General features: G+C 47.8%; 1 protein-coding gene across 1 annotated transcript in view; it reads right to left on the bottom strand.

Moving 5' to 3' along the window:
* Positions 1-16,632, bottom strand: part of LOC141228954 (interleukin-5 receptor subunit alpha-like) — a 231,413-nt gene extending 214,781 nt beyond the window's left edge. Inside the window, exon 1 of the mRNA XM_073667367.1 lies at positions 16,529-16,632. The gene's annotated coding sequence lies outside the window, so the exon portion shown is untranslated. The remainder of the gene's footprint in view (positions 1-16,528) is intronic.
* Positions 16,633-16,907: the final 275 nt, after the last annotated feature.

Here is a 16,907-nt window from a genome sequence, read left to right on the forward strand (position 1 = left end):
GCTCGAATTTGAGATTGGCGAACAGTTCGAGTAGAACAACGCTCATCCCTAGCTTTGACTAGTCGATGGGGAGTTAGTTTCCCCAGACTAGTCAGCCCTCTTTCCATGTTATCACGACCCTGTGGGTGTAATAACATAATTTGCATGAGCCGGCGTCATTGCCAGCTCATACAAATCTCGCTCATGCACGCCGCTCATTTCGCATAATTGCACTTCTGTAGCCGGGTGTACCCTTCCCGGCTTCAGAGGCGCACTGCGCATGACCAGAACTTTAGAAGATGGCTACATGCAAGTCTTACATCACCAAGCACAATAGCAAATGTCAGCTTGAGTAGTGTAAAGCAATGAAAATGTGTCTATGGAGTGATAAAGCGTGCTTTTTTATCTGACAATCTGATGGATGAGTCTGGAATTAGCAAATGCTAGGAGAATGTTATCTGCCTAAATGCAATGTACCAACAGTAAAGTTTAATGAAGAAGAGATAATGCTTTAGGGTTGTTTTCAGAGATTGGCCTTGGCCCCTTAGTTCCAGTGAAGGGAAGTCTAAATGCTTCAATTTAGCAAGCAATTTGCCTCTTCAGAGAAATAGAGGACTTGAACTCTATAGCGCCACCTGTTGGAAGCAGCAATCCTACAAGTTACAATCAACCCTTTAACGAGTCGTGCAATATGACTTGGGATAAAAGCCAAATCAGAATCTCAATTTGCAGACAGTGTTTTGGGCTGTTGGCCCTCGTCAGTGCAAAGTAGGTGTCGCTATAGAATTCAAGTCCTCTTTTTCTCTGAAGAGGCAATTTGCTTATTAAATTTCCCAGAGGAGCATTGCACGGCGAATGAGCCTTCTTATCTTGACGTGCCAGAGCCGGTATGTCACTCTCCACAAGGTGAAACCTTACCCCTTAGACCTCAATTTAGCTAGACATTTTGGACAATTCTATGCTTCAAACATTGAAAGAGCCGTTTGGGGAATGCCCCTTTTTTGTTCCAGCATAATGTTTATAATAGCATTGTTGGGTGAGTTTGGTGTGGCTCTATATAGAGCCAGGACTTCAACCCCATCGAACATCTTTGGGATGAACTAAAACAGAGATTGAGAGCCATGTGTCCTCATCCAACTTCAGTGTCTGACCTCACAAATTCTTCTGAATGATTGGGCACAAAATGAACACAGACACACTCCAAAATGGTATAGAAATACTTCCCAAAAGAGTGGAAGCTGCTATAGCTGTTTTATATTAATGCCTATGAGTTTAGAATGGGATGTCACCAAAGCTCTTGGATGTGTCATGTCCCTCTTAGGAGCATTGGCAGACACAAGCAGAAAAGGGCCGCTGTGCAAGAACAGTATATGGGCCCTCGGCAGTCCAATAACTCTTCATAATGCATAATTCCACCAGTTTTGGAGGTGGAAATGAGCTCCATTACCTCTTGGGCCCCTGTGTGGCCACACAGGTTGCACTAATGATATGACTGCCCCAGCTCAGGAGGTAACAAAATGATGCCCCTAAAATCCCTAATTAAAAGTTCAGTCTCAGAACACTGCACGACTGATCTATGTGTGGATCTGAGCCTGCTAGATATGCAGCAGATGCTGGAATTGTTACATAACCGGCATCTGTCTCTAACAGCAGCAGCTGGAGCTAAGCTCTGATCTCTACTGTTAACCATTGGGATGCACATGTGCACATGCTCGCATCGGTCCCCTGCAACATGGGCTACCGATGGGATGCCATGGTAGCCAGGGGCCTACTAAAGGCTCTCATTGCTGTCTTTTTGGCTTTCCTGTGCATCTCAGCCACAGGCTGGCTTCATGGCAGACCGTGATTTGTCCTATAAACTGCAATGCTTTGGTATTACAATACATATTACAATATATATGCAATCACATGACCATAGTGTCAAGTCCCATAGGGGGAATAAAAATGAAACTAAAAAATAAAAAAAAAAGGTAAAAAAAAAATTCAACTCATCTGTTTTCTTTTCATAATAAATTAAAGAAACATATATGGTACTGCAGCATCCATAAATGCCACAAAATCTAAAATTATTTAACCCATACGGTAAATGGTGTAAAGAAAAAATAAATCGAAATGTCAAATTGCATTATATTTGGCCACCTCACTCCCCTATAGAAAATGCAATAAAAAGCAATCAAAACATTGTATGTACCACAAAAATGGTATAAATAAAAACGCTCACCATATAGCTTACCATAACATGCCCTCACACAGCACTATCAAAAGGAAAAATAAAAACATTACGGGTCTTGGTAAATGGCAATGGAAACCAATTTTTATTTACAAAATTTGGAACAAATGTTTCACCCCTTAAAGGAGAACTGTCATGTGTCTAAAAAAAAAGGTCACCCTATCCTCAGAGTGACTTGCCTATGAGGTGTGCTCAGATTAGTCTTTTTACTGTGTGGTCTCACAAGAACAGGTTGATCTCATGAGAACACCTTGTTTAACCAGTTTTAGATGCTGCCAAGCTGTGATTGGCAGCGTCTTAGAGGGGGATGATTAAAGAGTACCCACCACCAGAAATATCTTCTGACCACACCATCTTGGACCACATGCATACTTAGTGCCAAAATAGAGAAAAAGGTCATATCTCCACAACAGAGGCGCTAAACGAAAAACGGAAAGCAGCGGCAGATTCAGGGCAGCATAGGGATTTTGGACACGTGACAGGTCCTCGAAAGAAAAAAATATATATATGCAAGTTTGGTATCGCATATAGTGCATGTCTATATCTCATTATACTAATATAAATATGTTAATGGTATTACAAACACGGGACAAAAGTCACCTATTTTTATGGACTGTCCAGTAGTGTTGAGCCACTCCCGTAGTGTTCGGGTTCGGTCCGGTTCGTCGAACACCGGGATGTTCGTGGAACTGTTCGTCGAACACCGTCGAACACCGTTAAAACCAATGGCAGGCAAACAAAAACACATAGAAAACACCTTCAAAGGTGTCCAAAATCTGACAAACTGCTCAGAAGACACTCTCTTTAAAAAAAACAGCCGGCAATTCAGCATCAGTACCTGATAATTTAGAACAGAAAGAATAGAGCATCACACATAGATTAGATAGATAGAAACATGTCAGTCACATATATAAGAAGTACAGTGATAGTGTTGATTACTGTACTTGTCATTTAGTGTTAAACTAAAGGATTTATTAAAAAAAAATTGGCGTAGGGTTCCCCGTAATTTTAGTCTCTAGCAGAGGTTAAGCAGACAGCTGGGGCAGATGTTTGAAGCCTGGAAAGGGAGTAATACCCACAGACCTTCCCAAGCTACTAATATCAGCCCCCAGCTGAATACCTAGCCTTTGCTAGCTATTAAAATGGGGGACCCCCCAAAAAATGATGTGGGGTCCCCCCTATTTTAATAGCTAGAAAAGGCTAGGCAGACAGCTGGGGGCTGATATTAGTAGCCCAGGAAGGGTGCCATGAATATTGGCCCCCTCCCAGGCTAGAAACACCAGCCATCAGCCGCCCCAGAAATGGCGCATCCATATATATTTCTATATAGAAATATAGAAAATTAAATAAATTATGTAAAAAACAAATCAAGGCAGCAAAGATTGAGGCAGAGAGAACCATTGCCAGAGAAAGTAAAAATAACCCCAAAATATTCTTTAACTACATAAATAGTAAAAAACTAAAAAATGATAGTGTTGGTCCCCTTAAAAATAGTCTGGGTGAAATGGTGGATGAGGATGAGGAAAAGCAATATGCTAAATTATTTTTTTTTTAACAGTATTTACACAATAAAATTGCATGACAGAAAACATGATCAGTGATAGCAAAAATTCTCCAGTAAATGTCACTTTCTTAACCCAGCAGGAAGTACGGCGGCGTCTAAAAATCACTAAAGTTGACAAATCCCCGGGCCCAGATGGGATACACCCGCGAGTACTGCAGGAATTAAGTAACGTCATAGATAGACCATTATTTTTAATCTTTAAAGATTCCATAATAACAGGGTCTGTGCCACACGACTGGCGTATAGCAAATGTGGTGCCAATATTCAAAAAGGGGGACAAAAACTGAACTTGGAAATTATAGGCCTGTAAGCTTGACCTCTACTGTGCGTAAAATCCTGAAGGGTTTCCTAAGAGATGCTATAATAGAGTATCTGAAGAAGAATAACCTCATGACCCAATATCAATATGGGTTTACGAGGGACCGTTCCTGTCAAACTAATCTGATCAGTTTTTATGAGGAGGCAAGTTATGGACTGGACCAAGGAAATGCAGTGGATGTTGTGTATATGGACTTTTCAAAAGCTTTTGATACGGTTCCACACAAAAGGTTGATACATAAAATGAGAACAATGAGGATAGGGGAAATATATGTATGTGGGTTAAGAATTGGCTCAGTGATAGGAAACAAAGGGTGGTTATTAATGGAAAACACTTAGACTGGGTCTCAGTTAACAGTGGGGTACCACATGGGTCAGTATTGGGCCCCCTTCTTTTTAACATATTTATTAATGACCTTGTAGGGGGCATACAGAGTAATATTTCAATATTTGCAGATGACACTAAACTCTGCAGGATAATCAATACAGAGGAGGACAATTTTATATTACAGGAGGATCTATGTAAACTAGAAGCTTGGGCTGATAAATGGCAAATGAGCTTAATGGGGATAAATGTAAGGTAATGCACTTGGGCAGAGGAAATAAAATGTATAATTATATGCTTAATTGTAAAACACTGGGCAAAACTGTAACTGAAAAAGACCTGGGTGTATTGGTAGATGACAAGCTCACGTTTAGTGGCCAGTGTCAGGCAGCTGCTGCAAAGGCAAATAAAATAATGGGATGCATTAAAAGAGGCATAGAAGCTCATGAGGAGAACATAATTTTACCTCTATACAAGTCAATAGTGCGACCACACTTAGAATACTGTGTACAGTTCTGGTCTCCGGTGTATTTGAAAGACATAGCTGAACTAGAGAGGGTGCAGAGAAGAGCGACCAAGGTTATTAGAGGACTGGGGGGTCTGCAATACCAAGACAGGTTATTACACTTGGGGCTATTTAATGTGGAAAAAAGGCTAAAGGGTGATCTTATTACTATGTACAAGTATATGAGGGGACAGTACAAAGACGTTTCTACTGATCTTTTTACTCTGAGGCCAGAGACGGGGACAAGGGGGCATTTTCTACGTCTGGAGGAAAGAAGGTTTAATCATAATCACAGATGGGGATTCTTTACTGTAAGAGCAGTGAGACTATGGAACTCTCTGCCGCATGATGTTGTAATGAGTGATTCACTATTAAAATTTAAAAAGGGCATGGATGCCTTTCTTGAAAAGTATAATATTACAGGTTATATATACTAGATTCCTTGATAGGGCGTTGATCCAGGGAACTAGTCTGATTGTCGTATGGAGTCAGGAAGGAATTTTTTCTCCAATGTGAAGCTTAGTGTTTGCCACTGTAGCGTCGGCGTCCCTGCCTCCTGCTAGGCAGGGACGCTGTTCCCCTCACCTCTCCGCTCCGTGCCGAGCGTCGTCCTCCCGCTCTGCTGGCAGCGCGCGCTGCTTCCCGGCCACTGTGCTTAGGGTGCGCGCGCATGCTCCCCCTCTCTTAAAGGGGCCGCGCGCGCCGTCCTAAGGAGTCCCCGGCCAATGGCCGGAGGACCTCACCATATATAAGGCACCTCCTCCAAAATGGAGGTGCCCGAGCAATGTTGTTGCATAGTCTATCACTCTGCTTCAGCCCTCAGGTCCCGTTACCAGTTACCTGCCAGATTCCTGCTTGATACCTGCCTGATACTTGTCTATCTACTTGCATTCCTTCGGTTCGACAGTCTGCTTACCAGCCCTGCCAGTCTGTCTATGGATCTGATTGCCCGCTCACCTGGGAGCGCTCATCTGCTACCTGCCTGCTAGCCTACCTAGAGGCTCTGCCGTCACGTGCTGTGACCACCTGCCTGCCCAGAGACTCTTACCCGCTCACGTGGGAGCGTCCACCTGCTACCTGCCTGCAAGCCTACCTGGAGGCTCTGCCGTCACGTGCTGTGACCACCTGCCTGCCCAGAGACTCTTGCCCGCTCACCTGGGAGCGTCCGCCTGCTACCTGCCTGCTAGCCTACCTGGAGGCTCTGCCGTCACGTGCTGTGACCACCTGCCTGTCCAGAGACTCTTACCCGCTCACCTCGGAACGTCCGCCTGCTACCTGCCTGCTAGCCTACCTGGAGGCTCCGCCGTCACCTGCTGTGACCACCTGCCTGTCCAGAGACTCTTGCCTGCTCACCTGGGAGCGTCCGCCTGCTACCTGCCTGCTTGCCTACCTGGAGGCTCTGCCGTCACTTGCTGTGACCACCTGCCTGTTCAGAGACTCTTGCCCGCTCACCTGGGAGCGTCCACCTGCTACCCGCCTGCTAGCCTATCTGGAGGCTCCGCCGTCACTTACCGTGACCACCCGCCTGTCAAGAGACTGTTCCCGTCACTTGCCGTGACCTCCTGCCCCCCTACCCAGAGACTGTCTCCGTCACTTGCCGTGACCTCCTGCCCTTCTACCCAGAGACTGTCCCCGTCACTTGCCGTGACCTCCTGCCCTTCTACCCAGAGACTGTCCCCGTCACTTGCCGTGACTACCTGCCCGCCTACCCTGGGAGCCACCCGCTTCCTTACAAGGACTGCCCCTTTGTATCGTAGCTCAGAGGTTCCACCTCCCAGACCCGTTACAGTTTGCTCGGGCCATGGAACCCGGTGGCACCCAAGCTCCCTCGCTCTCGGACCTATGTCATGAACTGTCCCGTCAGAGGTCCCAACAGGAGTCCATCCTGAGTCATCTGCGGAATGTCAACTCTCACCTGGACACTCTGACTGCTCCACCAGCAACCACCGCTAGTGTCATGACTCGCAGCCCGGCAGCGCCGCTGCCCACCAATACCATGGCATCCTGCCCCGGACCCCGGCTTTCTGCACCTCCTCGCTTCGGAGGCGACCCCGCTCAAGCTCGGGGCTTCATAAACCAGTGCACCCTGCACTTTGAACTCCTGTCCCACCAGTTTATCTCCGACCGGGCCAAAGTAGCCTTCATCATGTCCCATCTCACAGGGGAGGCACTGGCTTGGCTAAATCCTCTATGGGAGAGAGGAGACTCCCTGGTGTCCAACCTGCCAGCCTTTCTCACGGCTTTCGGGAAAGTCTTCGACGAACCCGGACGGAAGACCTCATCCGCATCATCTCTGCTACGCCTCCATCAAGGAAATCTCACCGTGGGCCAATATGCCATACGGTTCCGTACCCTTGCTTCGGAGCTGGCCTGGGATAACGACGCCCTGGTGTCTGTCTTTTGGGAGGGTCTGTCCGGCCGTATTAAAGATGAACTCGTCAGTCGGGACATACCTACCACTCTCGACGACTTGATAACTCTTGCCACCCGGATTGACATCCGGTTCCAGGAACGCGCCAAAGAGGTCATTCGTGAGAGGAGGCTTCCACGTCTAGCCCCTACCTTTCAGAAACCTGTCACTTCTCCCGCTACTCCCCAGGCGCACTCACCCGAGCCTATGCAGGTCGACCAGACCAAGATGGTCAAGACCCGTCAAGAGTTACGCCGAGCCGAGGGGAGCTGCTTCTACTGTGGCAGTAAGGAGCACCGGATCCGTTCCTGCCCGGAGAGGTGGGGAAACGCCTGTGTCTAGGATCGCTCAGAGAGGTCGTCCTAGACAAGAGTAAACCCTCTCCATCTCTGCTGCTGTCGGTCTCTATCATCTGCGGGGAGAACCGTTATTTTGAACTAGCCCAACTTGACTCTGGAGCTGCCGGAAATCTCATTTCTCAGTCCCTGGTAGAGAAATACCGCATTCCCACCAAACCTCTAGCTGTACCCTTGTCTGTCGCTGCCGTAGATGGGGGCCTCTTACCACATCCCATCCAACTCATCACCGAATCCATAACCCTGCAGGTGGGAATGCTGCACTCTGAGAGCATCTTCTTTCATGTTCTGCCTGGACTCTCTCACGCCCTCTTGCTAGGCCTACCTTGGCTTCAAAAACATGCACCCGTGCTTGATTGGCAGACCGGAGAAATCCTTCGCTGGGGACAGGACTGCCATAAGACTTGTTTAGTTCCCGTCCATCCTGTCCGTCCTTCTCCTACCCCAGCCAATCTACCTGGTCTTCCGGTTCCCTATTGGTCTTATGCGGACGTCTTTAATAAAAAGGAGGCAGAGACATTACCCCCTCATAGACCATACGACTGCCCAATCGACCTGATGCCCGGCGCTACTCCTCCCCATGGCCGTATTTACCCTTTGTCCGCTGCTGAGACCCGGTCCATGTCTGAATATATTGAGGAGAATCTGGCCCGGGGATTTATCCGGAAATCGACCTCCCTGGCGGGAGCAGGCTTCTTCTTCGTCAAAAAGAAGGACGGCTCACTCCGTCCCTGTATAGACTATAGAGGCCTTAACCAGATCACGGTGAAGAATAAATACCCCCTTCCGCTCATTCCGGAATTATTTGACCGTCTGAGGGGGGCTAGAATCTTCACCAAGCTGGACCTCCGTGGGGCGTATAACCTGGTCCGTATCCGTCAGGGGGATGAATGGAAGACGGCATTCAACACCCGGGACGGCCACTATGAATATCTGGTAATGCCCTTCGGTCTCTGTAACGCTCCCGCCGTCTTTCAAGAGTTGGTCAATGACATCTTCCGGGACCTTCTCTACTCCTGCGTAGTGGTGTACCTGGACGACATTTTGGTCTTCTCTCCGGATCTTCTCACTCACCGGAGGGATGTTCGTCAGGTCCTGCTCAGGCTCAGACAGAACCACCTCTACGCTAAATATGAGAAGTGCCTCTTTGAGCAGACCTCGCTTCCGTTCTTGGGCTACATAATCTCTCAGACCGGCCTACGAATGGATCCTGAGAAACTGTCTGCCATCCAGAAGTGGCCCCGACCAGAGGGGTTGAAGGCTATTCAGCGGTTCCTGGGCTTCGCCAACTACTACCGCCTCTTCATACCGCACTTCTCTTCCCGGAATGCCCCAATCTCTGCGCTCACCCGTAAGGGCACTAATCCCAGAGAATGGCCGCCCGAAGCAGAGGAAGCCTTTCTTTCCATAAAACAGGCTTTCTCTTCCGCCCCGGTGCTGCATTGTCCGGACGGCAACAAACAATTCTTCCTGGAAGTGGACGCTTCCTCCTCTGGAGCCGGAGTGGTACTTACCCAAAAGTCGTCTTCCGGAAGAATGGTAACTTGCGGCTTCTTCTCCAAACTCTTCTCCCCTTCTGAGCGCAATTATTCTATAGGAGACCGAGAGTTATTGGCCATTAAGCTGGCACTGGAGGAGTGGCGTTACCTGCTCAAGGGGGCTCTTCACCCAGTAATTATCTACACGGACCACAAGAACTTGGCTTACCTCCAGAGCGCCCAGAGACTTAACCCACGCCAAGCCCGGTGGTCCTTGTTTTTTGCCCGCTTTGATTTCGTTCTTCATTTTCGCCCGGCAGACAAAAACATCAAAGCTGACGCCTTGTCCCGATCCTTCCTGGTGTCTGATCTAGAGGAGGAGCCTAAGCACATCATTGATCCCACCAGAGTAATGCAGGTGGCCCCCGTGAATCTAAATCGTCTCCCTCCCGGTAAGACGTTTGTAACAGTACCTGATCGGAAGAAGATCCTACACTGGGGTCACTCGTCTAAGCTAGCTGGCCACGCCGGTCAGAAAAAGACCCTCCAGCTTATTACCCGGCATTACTGGTGGCCTACCCTGCACAAGGACGTAATAGACTTTGTTTCAGCCTGTGTGTCCTGCGCCCGCAACAAGTTTCCGAGACATCTGCCAGCCGGTCGCCTCCTTCCTCTTCCAGTACCTGCTGCCCCGTGGCAGCATATAGCTATGGACTTTATAATGGATCTCCCTGTCTCTGCCGGTTGTACGGTCATTTGGGTGGTCGCTGACCGCTTTTCCAAGATGGCTCACTTCATTCCCCTGCCGGGCCTCCCGTCTGCACCCGAGCTGGCTAAAGACTTTATCTGCCACATCTTCCGTCTCCATGGCCTGCCCCTCCACATCGTGTCGGATCGTGGGGTTCAGTTCACCTCACGCTTCTGGAAAGCCACATGTAAGCTGCTGGACGTCACCCTGGACTTCTCCTCCGCTTACCACCCACAGTCCAATGGTCAAGTGGAGCGGATCAATCAGATCCTGACCAGTTACCTCCGGCACTTCGTTAATGCCCACCATTCGGACTGGGTGGATCTCCTACCATGGGCCGAGTTCTCTTACAATAATCACGAGAGCGAATCTTCCTCCAAATCCCCGTTTTTTGTAGTCTTCGGTCAGCATCCTCGGATCCCATTTCCAGTCTCCACCTCGGTGGACAATCCGGCTGCGGAATCTCTCGTTAGCGAATTCTCCTCCATTTGGGAGAGTACCCGATCCGCACTCCTTCAGTCGTCCGAGCGGATGAAAAAACACGCTGACAAAAAAAGCCTGGATCCTCCACAATTCCGTCCTGGAGATAAAGTCTGGCTCTCGTCCAAGTATGTCCGGCTCAAGATTCCTTCCTACAAGTTAGGGCCTCGGTTCATCGGCCCACTGGAAGTTATCAAGCAAATCAACTCAGTGGCCTATAAATTGAAACTCCTGGCCAACTTGCGGATCCCTAACTCCTTCCATGTATCTCTCCTCAAACCCGTGGTACTTAACTCTTTTTCCAAGTCTACAGGTACGCCTCCTGCTCCGGTTTCCGCTGAAAACGAGTTTGAGGTAGAGAACATTCTGGCCACCAAAAGGGTAAGAGGAAAGACGTTTTTTCTAGTGAATTGGAAGGGGTTTGGTCCTGAGGAGAGGACTTGGGAGCCCCGGGAGAACATCCATGGCCCTCTCATCCTTGATAAATTTCTGTCTGGCCTAAAAAAGGGGGGGCCTAAAGGGGGGGGTACTGTAGCGTCGGCGTCCCTGCCTCCTGCTAGGCAGGGACGCTGTTCGCCTCACCTCTCCGCTCCGTGCCCGGCGTCCTCCTCCCGCTCTGCTGGCAGCGCGCGCTGCTTCCCGGCCACTGTGCTTAGGGCGCGCGCGCGCTCCCCCTCTCTTACAGGGGCCGCGCGCGCTGTCCTAAGGAGTCCCCGGCCAATGGCCGGAGGACCTCACCATATATAAGGCACCTCCTCCAAAATGGAGGTGCCCGAGCAATGTTGTTGCATAGTCTATCACTCTGCTTCAGCCCTCAGGTCCCGTTACCAGTTACCTGCCAGTTACCTGCCAGATTCCTGCTTGATACCTGCCTGATACTTGTCTATCTACTTGCATTCCTTCGGTCCGACAGTCTGCCTACCAGCCCTGCCAGTCTGTCTATGGATCTGATTGCCCGCTCACCTGGGAGCGCTCATCTGCTACCTGCCTGCTAGCCTACCTGGAGGCTCAGCCGTCACGTGCTGTGACCACCTGCCTGCCCAGAGACTCTTACCCGCTCACCTGGGAGCGTCCTCCTGCTACCTGCCTGCTAGCCTACCTGGAGGCTCTTCCGTCACGTGCTGTGACCACCTGCCTGTCCAGAGACTCTTACCCGCTCACCTGGGAGCGTCCACCTGCTACCTGCCTGCTAGCCTACCTGGAGGCTCCGCCGTCACCTGCTGTGACCACCTGCCTGTCCAGAGACTCTTGCCCGCTCACCTGGGAGCGTCCACCTGCTACCCGCCTGCTAGCCTATCTGGAGGCTTTGCCGTCACTTGCCGTGACCACCCGCCTGTCAAGAGACTGTTCCCGTCACTTGCCGTGACCTCCTGCCCCCCTACCCAGAGACTGCCTCCGTCACTTGCCGTGACCTCCTGCCCTTCTACCCAGAGACTGTCCCCGTCACTTGCCGTGACCTCCTGCCCTTCTACCCAGAGACTGTCCCCGTCACTTGCCGTGACTACCTGCCCGCCTACCCTGGGAGCCACCCGCTTCCTTACAAGGACTGCCCCTTTGTATCGTAGCTCAGAGGTTCCACCTCCCAGACCCGTTACAGCCACGTTTTTTTTTGCCTTCCTCTGGATCAACATGTTAGGCTATGGGTTGAACTAGATGGACTTAGTCTTCCTTCAACCTTAAAAACTATGTTACTATGTTACTATGTTACTTAGCCTCGCTCTTCCCACTGCCCTGTAGTGGTGGCAGTGGGGTAATAGGGCTGGGGTTGATGTCAGCTTATAATGCCAGCTGACATCAAGCCCAGGTTAGTAATGGAGAGGCGTCTATAAGACACCCCCATTACTAACCCCATAGTCAAAGTTAAAAAAAACACAAACACCCAGAATAAAGTCCTTTAATTGAAATAAAGACACATTCCTTTAATGTTCTAAATTAAACCATACTTACCGTCATGCCCATTCCAGCTGAAGCCAACGAACTTCTGCAATAAAAATAAAATAATAAACCAACCTCATCCTTACCTTTCCATGGTTCCCAGGACGGCTTCAGCTCTACTACATTGACATGACAGGCTGGATCGCAGCAGAAAGCTGCCATCCAGCTTGCCATGCCACAGACACTGAGAAGCGCAGGCATGCTTGCGCTCCTCAGTGTCTCACTGTGACGGCATCCAGATGAGCCGAGTTCATGTCCAATGAACTCAGCTCACCTCATGCACATCATTGACAGCGTGGGAGCATTCTCCTGCGCATGCGGTGAGCGTGAGAGAATTCTCCTGCGCTCACCACATGCGCAGGAGAATTCTCCCACGCTGTCAGTGACGTGCATGAGGTGAGCTGAGTTCATTAGACATGAACTCGGCTCATCTGGATGCCATCACAGCCAGACACTGAGGAGCTTCACTGAGGAGCTTCTCAGTGTCTGCTACATGGCAAGCTTGATGGCAGCGGTCTGTTGCGGTCCAGCCTGTCATCTCGATGTAGCAGAGCTGAAGCTGTCCTGGGAACCATGGAAAGGTAAGGATGAGGTTAGCTTATAATTTTATTTTTATTGCAGAAGACATCGGCTTCAGCTGGAATGGGCGTGACGGTAAGTATCGCTTAATTTAGAACATTAAAGGAATGTGTCTTTATTTCAATTAAAGTACTTTATTCTGGGTGTTGTGTTTTTTCAAATACTTTACTAGAAATTCCTGGCGGTCATGTCTAATACTAGCGTGACCCCATTAATTTCGGGCTTAGGGCCAGCTGATAATACCAAGCTGGCCCTAACCCCTTTATTACCCAGTGAGCTACCGCACCAGGGCCCTGGATGAGTTGGGTACAGCGCCAGAAGATGGCGCTTCTATGAACGCGCCAATTACTGGGGTGGCTGCGGACTGCAATTTGCAGCGGGGGGGCAGAAAGCTTGGGCCTCCCTGCGCTGCGGATTCCAGCCCCCAGCTGCCTAGCTGTACCTGGCTGGAAACAAAAATAGGGCGAAGCCTCACATTTTTTTTTTTTTAATTATTTCATGAAATTCATGAAATAATAAAAAAAAAGGGCTTCCCTATATTGTTGTTTCCAGCCAGGTACAAATAGGCAGCTGGTGGTTGGGGGCAGCCCGTTCCTGGAAGCTGTACCTGGCTAGCATACAAAAATATGGCGAAGCCCACATCAAAATTTTTGGGAAAAATTAATTAAAACATAATTTAAAAAAAAAATAATTTAGGGACTGCATCTTTATTAACCCCTCAAGTGGAGGGGTTAATAAAGATGCAGTCCCTAAATGTGTTTTTTTTTTTAAATTTTTAATGAATTTTTCACCAAAAATTTGACGTGGCTTTCGCCATGTTTTTGTGACCAGCCTGGTACAGCAGGCAGGAATGGGCTACCCCCAACCCCTAGATGCCTATTTGTACCTGGCTGGAAACAAAAATACAGGGAAGCCCTTTTTTTAATTATTTCTTGAATTTCATGAAATAATTTTAAAAAAATTGACGTGGGGCTGCACCCATTTTTGTGTCCAGCCAGGTACAACTAAGCAGCTGGGGGCTGGAATCCGCAATGCAGGGAGGCCCAAGCTTTCTGCACCCCCCCCCCCGCTGCAAATTGCAGTCCGCAGCCACCCCAGAAAATAGCGCGTTCATAGAAGCGCCATCTTCTGGCACTGTACCCAACTCATCCAGGGCCCTGGTGCGGTGGCTCACTGGGTAATAAAGGGGTTAGGGCCAGCTTGGTATTATCAGCTGGCCCTAACCTGAAATTCATGGGTTCACGCCAATATTAGACATGACCGCCATGAATTTCTAGTAAAGTATTTAAAAAAACACAACACCCAGAATAAAGTCCTTTAATTGAAATAAAGACACAATTCTTTAATGTTCTAAATTAAACCATACTTACCGTCACGCCCATTCCAGCTGAAGCCAATGTTTTCTGCAATAAAAGTAAAATAATAAACCAACCTCATCCTTACCTTTCCATGGTTCCCAGTACGGCTTCAGTTCTGCTACATTGACATGACAGGCTGGATCGCAGCAGAAAGCTGCCATCCAGCTTGCCATGCCGCAAACACTGAGAAGCGCAGGCATGCTTGCGCTCCTCAGTGTCTCACTGTGACGGCATCCAGGTGAGCCGAGTTCATGTCCAATGAACTCAGCTCACCTCATGCACGTCACTGACAGCGTGGGAGAATTCTCCTGCGCTCACCGCATGCGCAGGAGAATTCTCTCACGCTCACTGCATACGCAGGAGAAATCTCCCACGTTGTCAGTGACGTGCATCAGGTGAGCTGAGTTCATTGGACATGAACTCGGCTCATCTGGATGCCGTCACAGCGAGACACTGAGGAGCGCAAGCATGCCTGCGCTTCTCAGTGTCTGCGGCATGGCAAGCTGGATGGAAGCTTTCTGCTGCGATCAAGCCTGTCATGTCAATGTAGCAGAGCTGAAGCTGTCCTGGGAACCATGGAAAGGTAAGGATGAGGTTGGTTAATTATTTTATTTTTATTGCAGGAGATCGTTGGCTTTAGCTGGAATGGGCGTGACGGTAAGTATGGTTTAATTTAGAACATTAAAGGAATGTGTCTTTATTTCAATTAAAGGACTTTATTCTGGGTGTTTGTGTTTTTTTTTAACTTTGATTATGGGGTTAGTAATGGGGGTGTCTTATAAACGCCTCTCCATTACTAACCTGGGCTTGATGTCAGCTGGCATTATAAGCTGACATCAACCCCAGCCCTATTACCCCACTGCCACCACTACAGGGCAGTGGGAAGAGCGAGGCTAAGTGCCAGAATTGGCGCATCCTATGGATGCGCCATGTCTGGGGCGGCTGACGGCTGGTGTTTCTATCCTGGGAGGGGGCCAATATTCATGGCACCCTTCCTGGGCTATTAATATCAGCCCCCAGCTGTCTGCCTAGCCTTTTCTAGCTATTAAAATAGGGGGGACCCCTCGTCATTTTTTTTTGGGGTCCCCTATTTTAGTAGCTAGTAAAGGCTAGGTATTCAGCTGGGGGCTGATATTAGTAGCCTGGGAAGCTCCGTGGGTATTACCCCCTTCCCAGGCTTTAAACATCTGCCCCAGCCATCTGCTTAACCTCTGCTAGAGACCAAAATTACGGGGAACCCCATGCCAATTTTTTTTTTAATAAATCCTTTATTTTAACACTAAATGACAAGTACAGTAATCAGCACTATCACTGTACTTATTATATATGTGACTGACATGTTTCTATCTATCTAATCTATGTGTGATGCTCTATTCTTTGTGTTCTAAATTGTCGGGTACCGATGCTGAATTGTTGGCCGGCTTTTTTAAAGAGACGGTGCATGAAAACACTATTGTTTTTTTTTTTAATAAATCCTTTAACACTAAATGACAAGTACAGTAACCAACACTGTCACTGTACTTCTTATATATGTGACTGACATGTTTCTATCTATCTAATCTATGTGTGATGCTCTATTCTTTCTGTTCTAAATTGTTGGGTACCGGTGTATGCCGCTGCTGAATTGCCGGCTTTTCATGTTTCACTGTGAGCACTGTTCCCATCGATTTGGGCAACCACTGTAATGCCACAACCACCATGGCTGTGGCATTACAGTGAGTGGCAGACAATCCCTGCATGATGTGAAAAAATCCAGTTATGCTTTTGGTGCATGAACAGTTATCGAACATAACCTCGAACAGCCGAATTTTTTGCAAATCGTTTGAATTCGTCGAACAACTCGAACACTGCCCAAAACAGCTCGAATTTGAGATTGGCGAACAGTTCTAGTCGAACACCGCTCATCTCTACTGTCCAGGAATATATGACTGATGTGCAACCTAGACCAGAGCCTTCATCCGGTATAATCACAAGCAAATATACAACACTTTCTGAAATAGTAAAGTAAAAATACATCTCAACTTAAAAAAAACAACATCAACAGGTTATCAACATGAGCTAAAATAGTTCTTGTGAGTAAAAAACTTTCTAAGAAAGAAATGAAGCAAGCAAATTACAATATGTCAGAGAAACATTTCAAGTATTTATGTAAAAACAAGATCTAATCTTTCATCAGAAACAAGAAAAACACTATTAAAGAAGACACATTCAGCATTGAGAGCAACACACTTCGTTATAGAAGATATAAGAAAAGCATTTTTACCATGTCCGACAGCAAGTTGCATGGTCAGAGGAAAAGACATCAGCTAATAGCTGAAAGGACTTCCAAGTAGATGAGAAACAGGAAGAGGGAAATCGAGAGGGAGGGAGGCAGGGAGTGGTGATTTAAACATGAGGAGATTAAGTTTTACTGCATATAGTACATTTATCAATACCTCATATTTAAATATTCACATTGGGCTTCTATTTTATATTTTGTTCTACTCTCCTTTAAAAAGCAAAAGTAAATCCAAAATGATGACATGAATAAATAAATACGTAACATTCAGAGGTACTTTTTTTTAGCATTTATTTTTTAATGAACTAATTTTTTATTAATAAGCAAATATCATATAGATAATCAGATACTGAGAAGCTTAGGG

This window comes from Phyllobates terribilis, unplaced genomic scaffold (genome assembly GCF_046119375.1).
Source record: "Phyllobates terribilis strain yellow unplaced genomic scaffold, ASM4611937v1 Scaffold_2__4_contigs__length_985480577, whole genome shotgun sequence".
Taxonomy (NCBI): domain Eukaryota; kingdom Metazoa; phylum Chordata; class Amphibia; order Anura; family Dendrobatidae; genus Phyllobates; species Phyllobates terribilis.